Genomic DNA, 15740 nt, shown 5'->3' with positions numbered 1-15740 from the left:
AGGTTGCAGGTTCGATCCCTGGCCTCGCTCAGTGGTTTAAGGATCTGGCATTTCGGTGAGCTGTGGTGTAGGTCACAGACGCGGCTTGGATCCCGTGTTGCTGTGGCTCTGGTGTAGGCCGGTGGCTACAGTTCCAATTAGACCCCTAGCCTGGGAACCTCCATATGCCAAGGGAGCGGCCCTAGAAATGGCAAAAAGACAAAAAAAAAAAAAAAATCTGGGCTAAGCCCATGGTGTGCAGAAATTCTTAGGCCAGGGATCAAACCTGAGCCACAGCAGTGACAACACCAAATCCTTAACCACAAGGCCACTGGGGAACTCCCCTGTTCAGGGCTTTTTTTTGATGTGTGTGTATTTTTTTTATAATGATTTTTATTTTTTCCATTATAGTTGGTTTACAGTGTTCTATCAATTTTCTACTGAACAGCAAAGTGACCCAGTCACACACACATCTATATAAACATACATGCTTTTTCTTACATTATCCTCCATCATGCTCCATCAGCAGTGACTAGATATAGTTCCCATGCTATACAGCAGGATCTCATTGCTTATCCATTCCAAAGGCAATAGTTTGCATCTCTTAACCCCAGACTCCCAGTCCATCCCACTCCCTCCCCCTCCCCCTTGACAACCACAAGTCTGTTCTCCAAGGCCATGACTTCCTTTTCTGTGGAAAGGTCCACATGTGCCATACATTAGATTTTTGTGTGTTTTTTTTTTTTTTCATTAAAGTATAGTTGATTCACATGCTGTGCCAGTTTCTGCTGTAACTTCTTCAGGTTTTTTTAAATTAAAATATAAATATTTAAATATATAAAAATTTGTATATACACACACACACAAGTGAAAATGTTTTCCCAGGGTTGTACAATAGCAAGAACGACAGCCCATAACACTCCTTTATAGATGCCACTCAGATTCAAGGGTCATTTCCCGATTTCCTATTATGTGACTGTATTTAACCTTCCTAATAACGCAGAAATCCAATTTGCAGATGAGGAACTATGTATGTTCTAAGAGGTTATGTGCCTTCCTAAAATAGCCCAGTATGGGGGAGAATTTGGAACAGAATATAATTCTTTTGGCTCCATTTAGAATCCCACCTGTACACGCAGCTGCTGTTCAGTTTCAGGTGCTAATCATCTTACGGGATCTTCTATCCCGAGGAAGGAAGTCAGTTTTGATAAATGGCGAACTTAATGTCCCATCAACTGAAAATTTCAGTGCTACAAATATTACTTTGCCTCTCTCTGTTTGTTTGTTTTGGTTTTGGTTGTTCCCACAGCATGTGGAAGTTCCTGGGCCAGGGTTCGAACCTGAGCTGCTACAGTGACAATGCCAGATCCTTAACCTGCGGCTCCACAAGGGAACAATACCCCTCTCTTTTTCTAAGATCTGCTCTTGCACAAACTCAAGAGATTCATGCTGGAGGGCCCACAATCGGCACAGTAAAATCAGTGTCTTTGTCATTTCACTAACTACACATCCAGGTTTATAAAGGTCACATTATTACAGAGGAAAAAAAAAAAATGCAGCTGCTGACAGGATCGCTAAGAGCAACAAATACCAGGAAAGTCTCAAAACTCTGACCACTTTTTTCTCAACTGGAGTTTTGCCAATGATTTCTCCACCGCTTTGGAAACTTGTTCTCACCTCTCCCCTTTTCCAAAAGATCATCCTCACCCCAGGGGGAAAAACAAAAATGAAGACCTCAAAACCCAGGACAAATTGCTCATTTAAAGAACTGGAATTAAGGATGCGGGGGCTCTTCTTCCTTAAAAGCTCATCACTCTGCAGAAAGAATCCGAACCCAGTCCTGATTTTTCCTGAGCAGTGGAGCAGTTTTTGGTTTGGGGTTAATTTTAATTTAAAAAAAAAAAAAAAAGGCACCATTCTTGAGAAGCTGTTGCTATGAGACTTCCCCGGCCTCAACAGATGGCCCCAGAGCAGCTCTCAGCCCCAGCTTGGGCTCTGAAGCCCTCCACTCACGCATGCCATTAACATTCCTGAAATACTTCTGGAGGCAAATGCGGGCTGGCCGCCTTCAGACTAGCTCACCCGCAGCTCCGGGCTGGCCTCCTGGTCAAGGGGCTTGGGTTGAAATTTGTTATAAATGAATGATCAGGCCTCTCTAGGAAAAGGCCACAGCCCAGACGTTGCCATCTTTCTCAGTTTAAGCCTTTACCCTGGGGTTTGGAGTCCTTTAGTGGAGCAGGTGGGCACATGAGTGCATGCAGACACGCAAACGCGTGTGCACACACGCACACACTCAGGCACACACACTGCACTCCACAGCCGATTCATTTCATCATTTGTAAGCTTCTGACCCCTTCCCAGGCACAGGGTGATGAAGTTAAGAGAGCAACGCATTTATGGACAGAGGCTTCCTATGGTGCCCAGAGTTGCTGGGGGAGCGGTTTAAGAATTGCTGGTTTCTCTTTTGCCAGAAAGACAGAAAGGAAAGGAAATAAGCAGGGCATTGGTCAGGTTCCACTTTCCCACTAACTTTCCGGCCGAATCACTCCATGTCCCCACCTTTCTTGCTCCTCCGAACCGGGATAATGACACTGACCTACGTGCATCAGATAGAGGAACTGATGAACCATGACTGATACACGACTGTGAACTCGCCGCCTAAATATCAAGTCCTGGGGACCAGCCTCCACTGCTGCCGGGAGGAGCTTGGAGGCAGACCCCTGAGGGTCTCATGATGGGGACCACCGCCCCTGGAGGGCCAGTCTGGAAGGCTGACCACAGGTTTTGGTGGGCAAGGCCTACCGGTAGCTTTATTGGTCACTAAGGAGCTTTGGGACTTGGAAAAAAACAAGTGGCTCTACACTGGAGCTTTTCAGGGTGGGGCTCATTTAAATTCCATCCCCTGAGCTTTGGCTACAAAACCAGGCCTGGAGTATACCAGCAAAGTCCTACTGAAGTGTCTGATGCCTGGCGCTCACTCGCTCGATCACCTGATAGGACCGTCCAAGCAAACCTACCAGTTTCAGGTCACGGACTTCCTTAAAAGCTTTTCTCCCAAGGATATCTGATGATATCAGATGATGTTGCACAAATATCGCACGGCCACCATCATGTGACGCTCGTGGTTTTGACTCTAGTCTGTCCAATGACGGGCACAATAACCTGAGACGGCTTAGGATCCCGCCTTCCAAAAGCACCCATTTGTTCTGACGTAAATCTTCCCTCTAGTCTCTGAAATGTGAGCATTAGGATTGCTGGAAGGTTTTTTTGTTTTTGTTTGTTTTTTTTAAATGCCTTTTAGAAGTTTGGCCTAACAAGGAGTGCCAGCCTTTTCCTACTAAGCAGAGCCATTTTTTGTTTGTTTGTTTGTTTTGTTTTTGCTTTTTTTGTTTTTTCTAGGGCCACACCTGCGGCATATGGAGGTTCCCAGGCTAGGGGCCGAATCGGAGCTGTAGCCATCGGCCTACGCCAGAGCCACAGCGGGGATCCAAGCCACGTCTGTGACCTACACCACAGCTCATGGCAACACTGGATCTTTAACCCACTGATCGAGGCCAGGGATCAAACCCGCAACCTCATGGTTCCTAGTCAGATTCGTTAACCACTGAGCCACGACGGGAACTCCTAACCAGGGCCATTTGATGAAGCCATAAGAGGGGTGGAGATGAGAAAGCTTCTTTTTCCATCTGTCTGGGGCTACAGAACCCCAGTTTGCTTGGCTGGTCCCTACGGACGTGGCACATCCAGCCAAGGGAGGTCCAGCTCAGTGGTTCAGCTCCAGAGCTCACAGAGCTCCACCCCCACGCACACTCAGAAAAGTCTGGGGCAAAGGCTGGAATCCGGGGCTGTTTGGTGGGAGGAGGAAGGGGAGGGCCAGGTCTGACACGGATGCATCATTTGCACGGCTGGACCTTTCAGGCAAAGCCAGAGGGGCCCGCAGTGTGGGTCTGGGAGGGTGAGACTGAGTGCCCTCCACTGTGCCCCATCGTGAGCTCCCCACGACACCAGAGGGGGCCATCACCACGCTGCTGACAAGGGAGCTGGGCAGGTACTCCACAGCTCCAGAAAGGAGACTGGAAAATTGTCACTGGGGAAAAACGTATTTAACATACTTTTGTTGTTTTGTCTTTTTAGGGCCACACCCAGGGCATATGGAGGTTCCCAGGCTAGGGGTTGAATCGGAGCTTTAGCCACGGGCCTATGCACAGCCACAGCCACCCCAGATCTTAGCCGAATCATCGACCTACATCACAGCTCATGGCAACGCCGTCGTATTCTTAACCCACTGATCGAGGCCAGGGATTGCACCTACATCCTCACAGATACTAATCAAATTTGTTTCGATGAACCATGATAGGAACACCAAATTTAAGATACTTAATCCCCTGCTCCAGTCCATCTCTAATGATATTGTTCTTAGGATGGAATGCGGGTGTGTGTTTGTGTGTGTGTGTGTGAGCATTTTATTCATTAATAACTGTGTTAAATTACACCTTTGGGGGAGGCCCTTGTACTCTGCAGATAGGTACAGGGTTTTCTACACTCAATATGAAATGACTTTATTTCCTTTTTGACTAGAAATAAAGGTTTTTCAACTAGCCCTCACTTCCTCTCTACCTTTTCAGTTTAATGAGATTTTTTAATGGATAGTGATTTTTTTTTTTTTTTTTTAGGATAGTGATTCCGGCTCAAATGGTATTTATTCCTCCCCCATACAATGGTAACTTATCCTTAACCCAGGAAATCATTTTTGATGTATACACTCTAGGTTGTAAGCAAAGGTAGAATTGTGAAATTTCCATCAGTGCTAAATAAGTCAACATTTGTTTAGTTTTCCAACATTCATTCCTCCTTTTTAACTCCCTCGACATTAATAAATTCACTTAATGGGGAGTTCCCGTCGTGGCTCAGTGGTTAACGAATCTGACTAGGAACCATGAGGTTGCGGGTTCGATCCCTGGCCTTGCTCAGTGGGTTAAGGATCCAGCGTTGCTGTGAGCTGTGGTGTAGGCCAGTGGCTACAGCTCCGATTCGACCCCCAGCCTGGGAACCTCCATATGCTGCGGGAGCGGCCCCAGAAAAGGCAAAAAGACCAAAAAAATAAAAATAAAAAATAAAAATAAAATAAATTCACTTAGTATCTACCTAGCAAGAGATCTAATTTTTCAATGATCACCATCATCTGTACTATTTGCACCCACGTTATAATTTAAAGGATTTCTGTCGATGTGTGTAATGACCACATTTCTTCTCATGGGCAATGTCATTTCTGACACTTTCATTCATCAAAACAGTCATTTAAATATTTATAGTTAGGATTACCAATACATTGCTCTTATTACAGGAAAATGTCTTTATCAAGAAGAGTTAGCTAACGGCTGAGAAAGATGGAGATTTCCAACTGGCTATAAATATTGGAAGACAAACACACATTTCAGGATTAACAGATTGCAAGCATACGGCTTCTGAAGGCTTATTGCCTGGTTTTCACCACTGCTGTCTGTCCCTTACTGTTTATTACTTGAATTGAATCATTTAGAATTGAGGAACACCTCTGTATTACCTTTGCAATTAACATGGTGGGTAAAGTCTCAGAACCTCTTTGGATTTATAAATGGATCTTTACCCATTTACAGACAATTTTCATTAAAAAAACCACACACACACAAATTGTCTCCTCCCTGTCAGTACAAACAAGCAAAGCTGTAAGTCCAAACCACGAGTCCTCTCACCACCCCTGGGTGCCTCGACCCTGGAATGAAAGCATGCTGACAGCAGTCCAAGGAGAGGTCCCCACGGGAAGTCAGGATGGTCCCCAAAGTTACTTCTCAATCAACTTAAAGGTACATAAAATGAAATCAGAGAAGAGCTGAAGCTTAATCAGGATCGTGGCCCCATATTCCTAAGCATCTCACTGCTGCTCAAATCTGGATGCTTCCACCTAGAATCTGACTCTCTCTTGACCGCAAGGGTGGAGGGAAGTGAGCCAAGCAGGGCCATCAAAGCCTGTGCACCACTGACTCCCCTAAGCTGGGCAGACCCTCAAAGGAAAAAACTGCTTTCATATCACAAGATAAAAAATTAAAGGGAGCTTTAAAAAGAAGTGGTAATTAGAATCAGATGGTAAATCCTGGGGTTGCATGGCTGGAAGGAACCTTCTGCACAAGCACATATATATATTTGCTGGTCCTAGTGAAGGGTCACTTGGCATCACTTCAGCTTCTCTCACACAGGAAGGAGCGCGCAGAGAAGTGCCGACTGCCCGCAAGGACCACAGGCCTTTGTCCACCCTTCCCGTTGTACATCTTTATTTATGCCTTGGAATCATTCTACCAGCACATCTGACAGCCAAATCACGTAGGAATTCATCATGAAGGCCTAACTAAACAATTTCCCTGCCTCCCTGTAGTTTATCTTCTGCGATGCCAGCATTTCTGTGGAGACAAACGCAGAAATCACATCGAGAAACAATCCGGTGGGAAATGGTCTTACCTTAAGGAAGTCTAAGCCTGCATTTCCACTGTCCTCCGCTATCTGTTGGGCATCTCTGTCCAGCATGACACTGGGCCAAGCCGGCCCATCGAGGGGGCTCAGGGGCTTGGGGGCGGTGGCTGGGGGCACGATTCCGATTCCGGGCCGGGAAAGAATCCCCGGGAGGCAGCCCGGGAAGTGAGAGCTAAGACACAGGTGTCAGACACCACCCAGGCACCTCGGCTCGCAACCTGCAATCAAACGGCTGCCCTGATTAGCCAAGTACAAAAGGCAGTTCGGATTACTGCCCTCCTCCCAACCAATCGCAGGCCGGCCTGCCTGACAGCGGCCGGCCCCTGATGTAAGGGGAAGTACACGCGGCCAGACCCGAGAACCGGTTTCTGCGGCGGCCGCAGGCACGCCAGCCCCGTGCACCCGGCCCGCGGAAGCTGTTTGTCGGGCTGTTGTAAGCAGAGCCCGTGGCAACGGGTAAGCCCTCTCCTGTCCGTCTCCCAGCCCCAGATCACTCTAGGGCCCGCTGACACAAAAGCACGGAGCCCCGGGATGACGGGATGACGCTTAAAGCGAAGGGAAGGACGAAGGCAGCATGAATGAGGCGAGGGAGCACTCCGGGGGCGCTGGCTCTTCCTCCCGCCCCTAGCCAGCCCCCACTCCTGCTTCTGTGCAGCTGAATAAGTGCAATTTTTTAATTCGCTATGGTTTTTGCAAGCAATAGCTTCTCACAGAAACCAGAAGAAGGGAGAGTCAAATAAAAGAGAAAATCTTTCTACTGTCATTGTTTCCAAGGATAAGGTTCAATATTATAACAACCCCATCCTACTCACCCCCAGACAAAAAAGTTCATAAAAGTCGTGCTTGTAAAACAAAACCACACAAAAATAACAGCAAGACACCGTTTTGAAAATTCAGCACGGGGAGTCCTAAGCAGCTCACCTTGTGCATGGAATCCTGACAAGTTTCCCGAACTGCAACAGGATAAAGGAATTTCACCTTAAACTGTCATCTGAGCCCCTGAGACTGCAGCCTTTGCAGCTGTATGGAGAAGTGGTGCTTGGTATTTGCCCCAGACTGTAGGGGTCAGTTTAACAGTAACCATAGACACAAAGAGGAGAAAAGGAATAGGGCACAGAGAAAAAAAACGACTCCAAGTGTGTCTGCGTTCATGGGTATGCAAATGCATTTTCATCGGGTTAACAGGCGCCATGGTGGGAAAAAACAAATCTTGGGATCAAATCATGGGATCCACGCATAATCTGGAAACCTCCTTGCCATAGATGCTTTAAAAGACTTCGAGACTATTTTGTTAAATGTGGAAAGAAAGAAAAGAACATAGCCCCAGACACACAGACACACACACACATACACACACTCACGCACACACACACACACACACACACACACACACACAGAACAGAATTCTGACATCACAGGGGGCATTATACTCTAAACCCAGTAGTAATCTCCATTCCAGACACCAAGAAAGTCTGAAGCTTCCCTGGAGATGTCAGTCCATTTCATTGGTGAGACTAATTTTAGTGAAAGATTATTCCTGTATTAACTAGCAAGGCTGTCTCTCCTGAGTGCTTCCCTTGAATTCCAGTACTATTTGTATTCTTATAAATATGAAATCTAAGGAAAGAGGACTGAGGCCAACATATGCTGGGAGCGGTGATGGGGGTGGGGCTGAGAATCCTCTTTGAGCAGCAAAAGCGCCCCCCCCCCATCATGCACCATAGATGTAGTCTTTCTTTTTGTTTTTTGTTTTTTTTGTTTTTGTTTTTGTTTTGTCTTTTTGCCTTTTTTAGGGCTGCTCCTGCAGCATATAGAGGTTCCTAGGCTAGGGGTCTAATCAGAGCTGTAGCCGCCGGCATACTCCAGAGCCATAGCAACACAGGATCTGAGCCACGTCTGCAACCTACACCACAGCTCATGGCAACGCCGGATCCATAAACCCACTGAGCAAGGCCAGGGATCGAACCCACGACCTCATGGTTGCTAGTTGGATTCGTTAACCACTGAGCCATGATGGGAACTCCAGATGTACTCTTTCAAAAGAGGCCTTCTCTCCTCTAAGGAAGGCAAATTCTTATCCCAGCATTATGTTCCTCCCAGCCCCACCCTGTAGCCTCCTGAGACACCGCAACTGAGTTGCGAGCCCCTCCATCTCACAGGCTATTCTCCCCAAATCAGAGTTCAAGGGCAGCCAGGCCACAAAATGCATTTTGGAGATGTCAAATTTAACAACCTCCCGCTGCTGGCCAGGAGCTGGTCACCACAGTGCACAATGACAAATGGCTCTGCTTGACATCTGTTTATCACCATCAGCCCCCTAGCATGGGAACGCCACTCCCTCAGCCAGCAGAACATTCCCAGGGGCTTAAAGGAGCCAGGATCTACCCCCCTCTGGATTCCCCAGTCATTTCCTCATGGTCCAGCTCTGCGCAATCCAAGCTCACTTCAAATCTGCTTCCCTCCAAGCTCCCTGTGACAACATCCTCAACAGATCAGTGGCCCGGGGAACCTCCTCACTGTGTATGTCCTCATGGGTGTGCTGTGTTACATAGGAGAAGATTCTTCCCATGTGGTTCTTTTTATTTTATTTTATTATTTTTTTTTTTAGGGCTGCATCCCCGGCACATGGAGGTTCCCAGGCTAGGGGTCTAATTGGAGCTGTTGCTGCCGGCCTACACCACAGCCACAGCAACTCCATATCTGAGATGCATCTGTGACCTACACCACAGTTCATGGCAATGCCGGAGCCTCAACCCACTGAGCAAGGCCAGGGATCAAACCCGCAACCTCAAGTTTCCTAGTTGGATTCATTTTCCGCTGCGCCATGACGGGAACTCCCTCCATGTGGTTCTTTAGAGAAAGTACAATGAGCAGGAAAGTCAAGAGAAAAAAAAAAAGTGTACTGAAGCCATTAAACACCTGTCCTTTCACAAATTATGAGATGAATAAGGGAACCGTCGTTATATTTACCAAAAATGAATATGCCTACGTGGTATTAGAGTGAATCATATGAAATGTCAATATTTGACCATTCTCAGTCTACCACAAGAGCAATGTCATGGGAGTCAACCTGTAGATGAACTATAGTTAACTCCTTCACAACTAGTAATTAACTATGTGTCAATAGTGACTATGTTATATTCTCTAATCATCACAAACCTATAAGCTAAATACTGTAATTACTGTTACAACCTTACAGATGAAGAAAGGGCGGCTGGGGGAGGTTATGTATTGTGTTAAACACCTCACAGCTAGCGAGCAGGGACCCAGGGTTCACATCCAGACAATCGGACACCAGAACCCATGATTTGAGCCACCCTTCTCTAGAAAGGAGAATTTGAATTCTGACTTTGGCATTCACTAGCTCTGTGACTCTGGGCCGATTACGAAACTTCTCCGAGCCTCAGTTTTCTTACCTCTGAAATGGGATTGATAATAGAACCTACCCGATATGAAGACCGGACGTGATGACGTAAGCAATGCACGTAGCTCAGGGCGTGGGCCAGGGGAAGAGTTCAAATGTCACCTAATAGTGGTGGTATGGGCAGGACCGTCACTCTTCCACCTTCACCAGGACCTGAAGTGACAGCCCATGGCATGTTCCCACCACCTTGTGGTGGTGCAGCGGCCACTCATGGGCAGAAGGACAATGCAGTGTGGGGTCCTCAAGTCTGGAAGTGATACTCTTGGGAGTCAGAGATGGTCACTTTGGTGCATAGCAAGTTCTTCCCACTGGAAGGGCCAGCAGCTCCCCCTCATCGAGAAGAGAGACCTTCCATGCCAGGCTGCCCCCCAATTCTGCCCTCACCCCCATCTTTTATTTCCTGCTCGCTCTACTTTAGATTTCTACTGAGAATCTGCAATACTTTCACCAACACCTTCGACGTCTCGTTAACCACTGCCTAGCTTCTAAATGGCCATCAACCCATGTCTGAAGACGCATTGATGATCTAATGCGGAAGCAGAGCTGGGCCACCCACAGCACTGGACCAGGAGGTGGGAGGCTTGACTTCCTTCTGGTTCTGCTGCTAACCTGCTGGGTGACCTTGAACAAGTCCCTGAACATCTCTGGGCTCTAGTCCTCACTCTAATCCAGAGCATCACTAAGTTTCTTCTCAGTCCTCATATCTGTGGCAAAGAGGGGAAAAAGAATAAACCATTTGAGTTTTTGAAGAAATGTGGGGCTTTTCTTTTTCCTTTTCTCTAAAAGCTAGTAGTTCACCTACTCAGACACATCCTGTTTTCTTCTGATGACTATTTATTTATTTATTTATTTATTTATTTATTTGTCACTTCTTGGGCCGCTCCCGCGGCACATGGAGGTTCCCAGGCTAGGGGTCTCATCGGAGCTGTAGTCGCCGGCCTACACCAGAGCCACAGCAACTCCCCTGATGACCTTTTAGAAAACAAGCCTAGAGGCAGGAGAGTTTGATGTTATTCTGCTGATAGACTGCAGACCAAGAAAGATAGCCTTGATTTCAGAGCCCCGGACGTCCACTGGTATTTAATGATTTGCACATGTCATCGTGGGGGGCTTGTTTGTGGTTAGAGATGGGGGCTGTGGAGAGAAAGCCTCACACAGGAAAGAAGATGTGGTGTGTCCTTCCTCCTTTTCGATGACTTTGTGTCTGTGTCCGTGCATAAGACGGCCTCTGTTCTCCAGCAGTTGTCAGACTGACTCGGCCACTGTGTAAGCTGGGTCTGGACGTCTGTAGCACGCTTCCTTGCCAGGATTTGTATTTCCATGGCACGCTCCAGAAGCTCAAAGGACTTTCACAGAGTCCATTTTTTAAAATTACAAGTTTGGCCTCAATACTCCCAGGAGGAATTAAGAGAATTTTAGGAATGGAGGAGATGGAAAGAGCCTCTTGCCTCTGATCTGCTTTCTTTCCATAAAGCACTCACCACCTTTGCACTTTGCCCTTTGCCCACAGTGTGTAACTTACATAGGTACTGTGTTCACCACACATTTCCTCCCCTTCCAAGAATGTCAGCTCCTTGAGGACAGAGATGTGTCAGACCATGGCTGAGGCCCAAACACCTAAAGCAATGACTGGCGTATATTAGACGCTCAGGAAATAAACTAAACTTTGTAAAATCATGTAAACGATTTCGGTAGAATGGGAGCCTACACATCTCACTTTGAGAGATCACACCGGGTCCTCAGGAAGAAGAGGCATTGTAGAAAGGACAGTGATAATGACCGAGGTGATGATGGTGTGTAAATAACACGTGGGTTCAGAAGTAGTTTAGCCTCGGAGTTCCCATCGTGGCTCAGTGGTTAACGAATCCAACTAGGAACCATGAGGTTGCAGCTTCGATCCCTGGCCTTGCTCAGTGGGTTAAGGATCCGGCATCGCGGCTCGGATCCCACATTGCTGTGGCTCTGGTGTAGGCCAGCAGCTACAGCACCAGTTAGAACCCTAGCCTGGGAACCTCCATATGCTGCAGGAGTGGCCCTAGAAAAGGAAGGAAAAAAAAAAAAGAAGTAGTTTAGCCTAACTCTGCAAATTCCCACATAGAGGTTCTAGGCTGAAAGAAAACCAGGCAGTGAACCTAGGAAGAAACTTAGTAAGCTCCGTTTCTCTTTTCCGGTCCATTTTCCTTCCATTTCATGGGAAATTGTATTTGGCTGAGAACTCCAAATGTGTCTAAAGGGGTCAGATCCTTGAGGACACTGCAAGGAAAGTGGAGATGAGAGCCGCTGAGCCACGCTCTCTTTGTGTTCAAGTGACTATTTCTTAATCCCAGTCTGACCAGATGTTGACAGGAAGGTTGATGAGTAATGCCACAGGGCTCTGAGTGTCATAAAAGAAGACAGTTATGTCCAAAGTATTATTCCACAATACCTTTCCCATATAACAGTTGCAGGTCATAAACCATTTATGATACAGAAATCCGACAGCATAATATTTTTCTCATTGCTAACATTACTGATGAGTCACACTTCTTCCACTTAAATTCTGCCCCTTTTGTGCTCGGACCACAGAGACTCACAGACCTAAAGGAATTGTAGCACGCCTGTTCTTTTTCTCTCTTCATATTCTCTAATTCTTTGAGGGAAACCAAAGTATTTCTTCACAAGAATCTTAGTGGCCAGAAGGTAGCAAACAAAGACATGGAGTTCGGTCATCCCTTCCAAGTCCCAGCATCCCAGATGGGGACCCCAAGTTGGCAATTGATGCCAAGGGTAAGAGTTAGAGGAATTATGTTTGTGTTCACGTTCTACCCTTGGGGATAAAAAGAAAACTCAGGAGAAAGCATTGTGAAACACAAGTGACAGTATTATTCTTGGTGACTCATTCTCTAGGAAAATGACACAGCTAATATAAAAATGCATAAAGAGGGAAGGTAACAACAAAAAGCAGGTACACGTGTAGACTTATACACCTGCTAAGTTTCTTAGCAGGGTGTTTATTCTGTATCAGGTCGTATACTCAGTACTGCATATATTTTGTTTTAACTGTTCCGACAGCTCTGCTAGGGAAGTGCTATATTACACCCATTTCACGGCTGAAGACTCTCAGGCACAGAGAGATTAAAACCTTGCCCAAGATCGCGAAACTAGCAAGTGATGGTAACAGGATGTGAACCCCAGCAGCCTGATTTCAAAGACTACGCTCTTAAATAATACAGTCTATGCTAGATTGGTTGTGACTTAGAAACGGGATGTGTCTGGCATGCAGGATGTTTAGGACTTTGGGGTATTTTTCCAGCTGGCAGATTTCTCCCTAGGGAGAACATGCCACACAGCCCCCAGCCCCATATCAGCAGAATAGATCAGCTGAATGGCGCCAGCAAAGCAGTAACGAGAGAGGCTGTCAAGCAATTAGCCTGATGATAATTTGCCATAATCAAACCTGCTTCAAATCATAATTTAAGCAGACAGTGTGGAGAACATTCTTCCTTTTGATTTTCTAACCCTCCATCTTGTCTATGGTCTAAAAAGGCAGTTGCAGAGTTCCTGTCGTGGCGCAGTGGTTAACGAATCCGACTAGGAACCATGAGGTTGGGGGTTCGATCCCTGACCTTGCTCAGTGGGTTAAGGATCCGGCGTTGTCGTGAGCTGTGGTGTAGGTTGCAGACGTGGCTTGGATCCCGCGTTGCTGTGGCTCTGGCAAAGGCAGGTGGCTACAGCTCCAATGAGACCCCTAGCCTGGGACCCTCCATGTGCCGTGGGAGCAGCCCTAGAAAAGACCAAAAAAAAAAAAAAAAAGGCATAAAAATAAAAAAAATAAAAAGGCAGGTGGCCTCGCAGTGGAGCTAGCACACTCACATTCCTGGAAAAGCAGTGTGATAGGAGACACAAACAGGCTGTTGGCACAGTGCGTGGACTTTTCACCCAGTCAGCAAACACTGAGCGCTGGCTATGAGGAGCGCTAGGAAGATCAGAGAGGCTGAGACATGGTGATTTCCTGTCCCAGTTCAGTACTGGAAATGGTTTACTAGAACAGACACAGTCTGGGAGTTCCCAGTGTGGCTCAGCAGTAACAAATCCAACTAGTATCCATGAGGATGTGGTTTAAGGATTCCATGTTGCTGTGGCTGTGGTGCAGACAGGCAGCTGCAGCTGCAGCTCTGATTCAACCCTTAGCCTGGGAACTTCCATATGCCACAGGCACGGCCCTAAACAACAACAATAACAACAAAAGAAAGGAAAGAAAGAAAAGCTACAAAAAGAAAAGAAAGACTCAGCCTGACAACTGATTGGAGATGGAATAAGACAACTGAACAATCAGTGTTTGAGCTACCAGGCTAGCGAACTCAAGTGCCTACTGGGCCGGGCAGGCAGGGTAAAGGGGCAGGGGGTGGGGGCAGGTGTAAGACCCCGGGAAGCAGCAGAGCCCCAAAGCGAACGAGAGAGCACACCACACCTGATGCGGGTACACACGGCTCCAACCTACTGCTGTCATATCAACTGATTTTTCCAGAAGCCAGATTCTTGTGTAAAACTTCCAGATTTTAAATGAGGATTAAACAAATGTTTGCAGGCCAAATACTTCTAGATCAAACAAATGTCTGCAGGCTAACTACTTCTCTGAGATGTAGTTTTCAAATTTTGTTTTGAAGTTCAGTCAAAGAGCTTTATGAAATTCACAGAGTTGACTTTTTAAAAATAAAATTGACTAGGAGCTCCCATCATGTCTCCGTGGTTTACGAACCCAACTAGTATCCATCAGGACATGGGTTCTATCCCTGGCCTTGCTCAGTGGGCTAAGGATCTGGTGTTGCCGTGAGCTGTGGTGTAGGTCATAGACAAGGCTCAGATCCTGTGTCGCTATGGCTGTGGTGTAGGCCAGCAGCTGTAGCTCCGATTCAACCCCTAGCCTGGGAACCTCCATATGCCGCGGGTACGGCCCTAAAAAGACAAAGAAATTAAAAAATTTTTTTAAAAAATCAACCGGAGTTCCCGTCGTGGCGCAGTGGTTAACGAATCCGACTAGGAACCATGAGGTTGGGGGTTCGATCCCTGCCCTTGCTCAGTGGGTTAACGATCCGGCGTTGCCGTGAGCTGTGGTGTAGGTTGCAGACACGGCTTGGATCCCGCGTTGCTGTGGCTTCGGCGTAGGCTGGCAGCTACAGCTCCGATTCGACCCCTAGCCTGGGAACCTCCATATGCCGCAGGAGCGGCCCAAAGAAATAGCAAAAAGACAAAAAAAAAATCAACTAGCTTTAATTGTGGATTTGGTATATGTTGACATTCAGATCCTTATGTCCACCAAGTCCAAATTATTTTAAATTTTTTATTAAGATGTAAAATCCAGAGAGTGTATAAGGTGCATTATAATCATATGGAAACAGCAAAAACAATATAGACTATTTCTAACATCTACTTGAGGCCCCTTTCAGACTTTTCCAGCCTAGTCCAAATCCCCACCCCTACTTTGACCTCCACGATCAATTAGCTTTGCCTGTTGTTGCCTAGTTCAAATCTTAATCACAAGAAATTGATACCAGATGTAGCAGCCTCAGGTCTGAAAGAAGAAAGAAAACTGCGTTTAAACAAATAAGGGCCCAAGCAAAGAGTCGCAGTAAACCCAACACCACACTCAGCACCGTGAGAGCCATGCACCTGGCCCAGTGCCTCAGCTTCTGATGCTTCTGACTTTCAGGCACCTGTTCTTTCATTTCCTGAGCGAATAACATACGCCAGCTATATACTTGTCACTCTGCGTAGAGTACCTCATTCAAGCATCACAAAAACCCTCTGAGATGCACACTTAGATAAAATTTATTCCAATCGTACAGCTAAAGAA

The 15740-nt window shown here is 46.7% G+C and overlaps 1 protein-coding gene across 3 annotated transcripts in view; it reads right to left on the bottom strand.

The window, feature by feature from the left end:
* SHROOM3 (shroom family member 3) overlaps positions 1-15740 on the bottom strand; it is a 347616-nt gene that overhangs the window by 190709 nt on the left and 141167 nt on the right. Inside the window, exon 1 of one of the 3 annotated variants that reach the window (XM_047799670.1) lies at positions 6472-6724. The exons of the other annotated variants lie outside the window; for them this stretch is intronic. The gene's annotated coding sequence lies outside the window, so the exon portion shown is untranslated. Of the gene's footprint in view, positions 1-6471; positions 6725-15740 lie in introns of those variants that run through there. 3 annotated transcript variants of the gene reach the window in all.

This window comes from Phacochoerus africanus, chromosome 10 (genome assembly GCF_016906955.1).
Source record: "Phacochoerus africanus isolate WHEZ1 chromosome 10, ROS_Pafr_v1, whole genome shotgun sequence".
Taxonomy (NCBI): domain Eukaryota; kingdom Metazoa; phylum Chordata; class Mammalia; order Artiodactyla; family Suidae; genus Phacochoerus; species Phacochoerus africanus.
The sequence above is the reverse complement of the archived record's forward strand: the minus strand, read 5'-3'. Positions and strand labels throughout refer to the sequence as shown.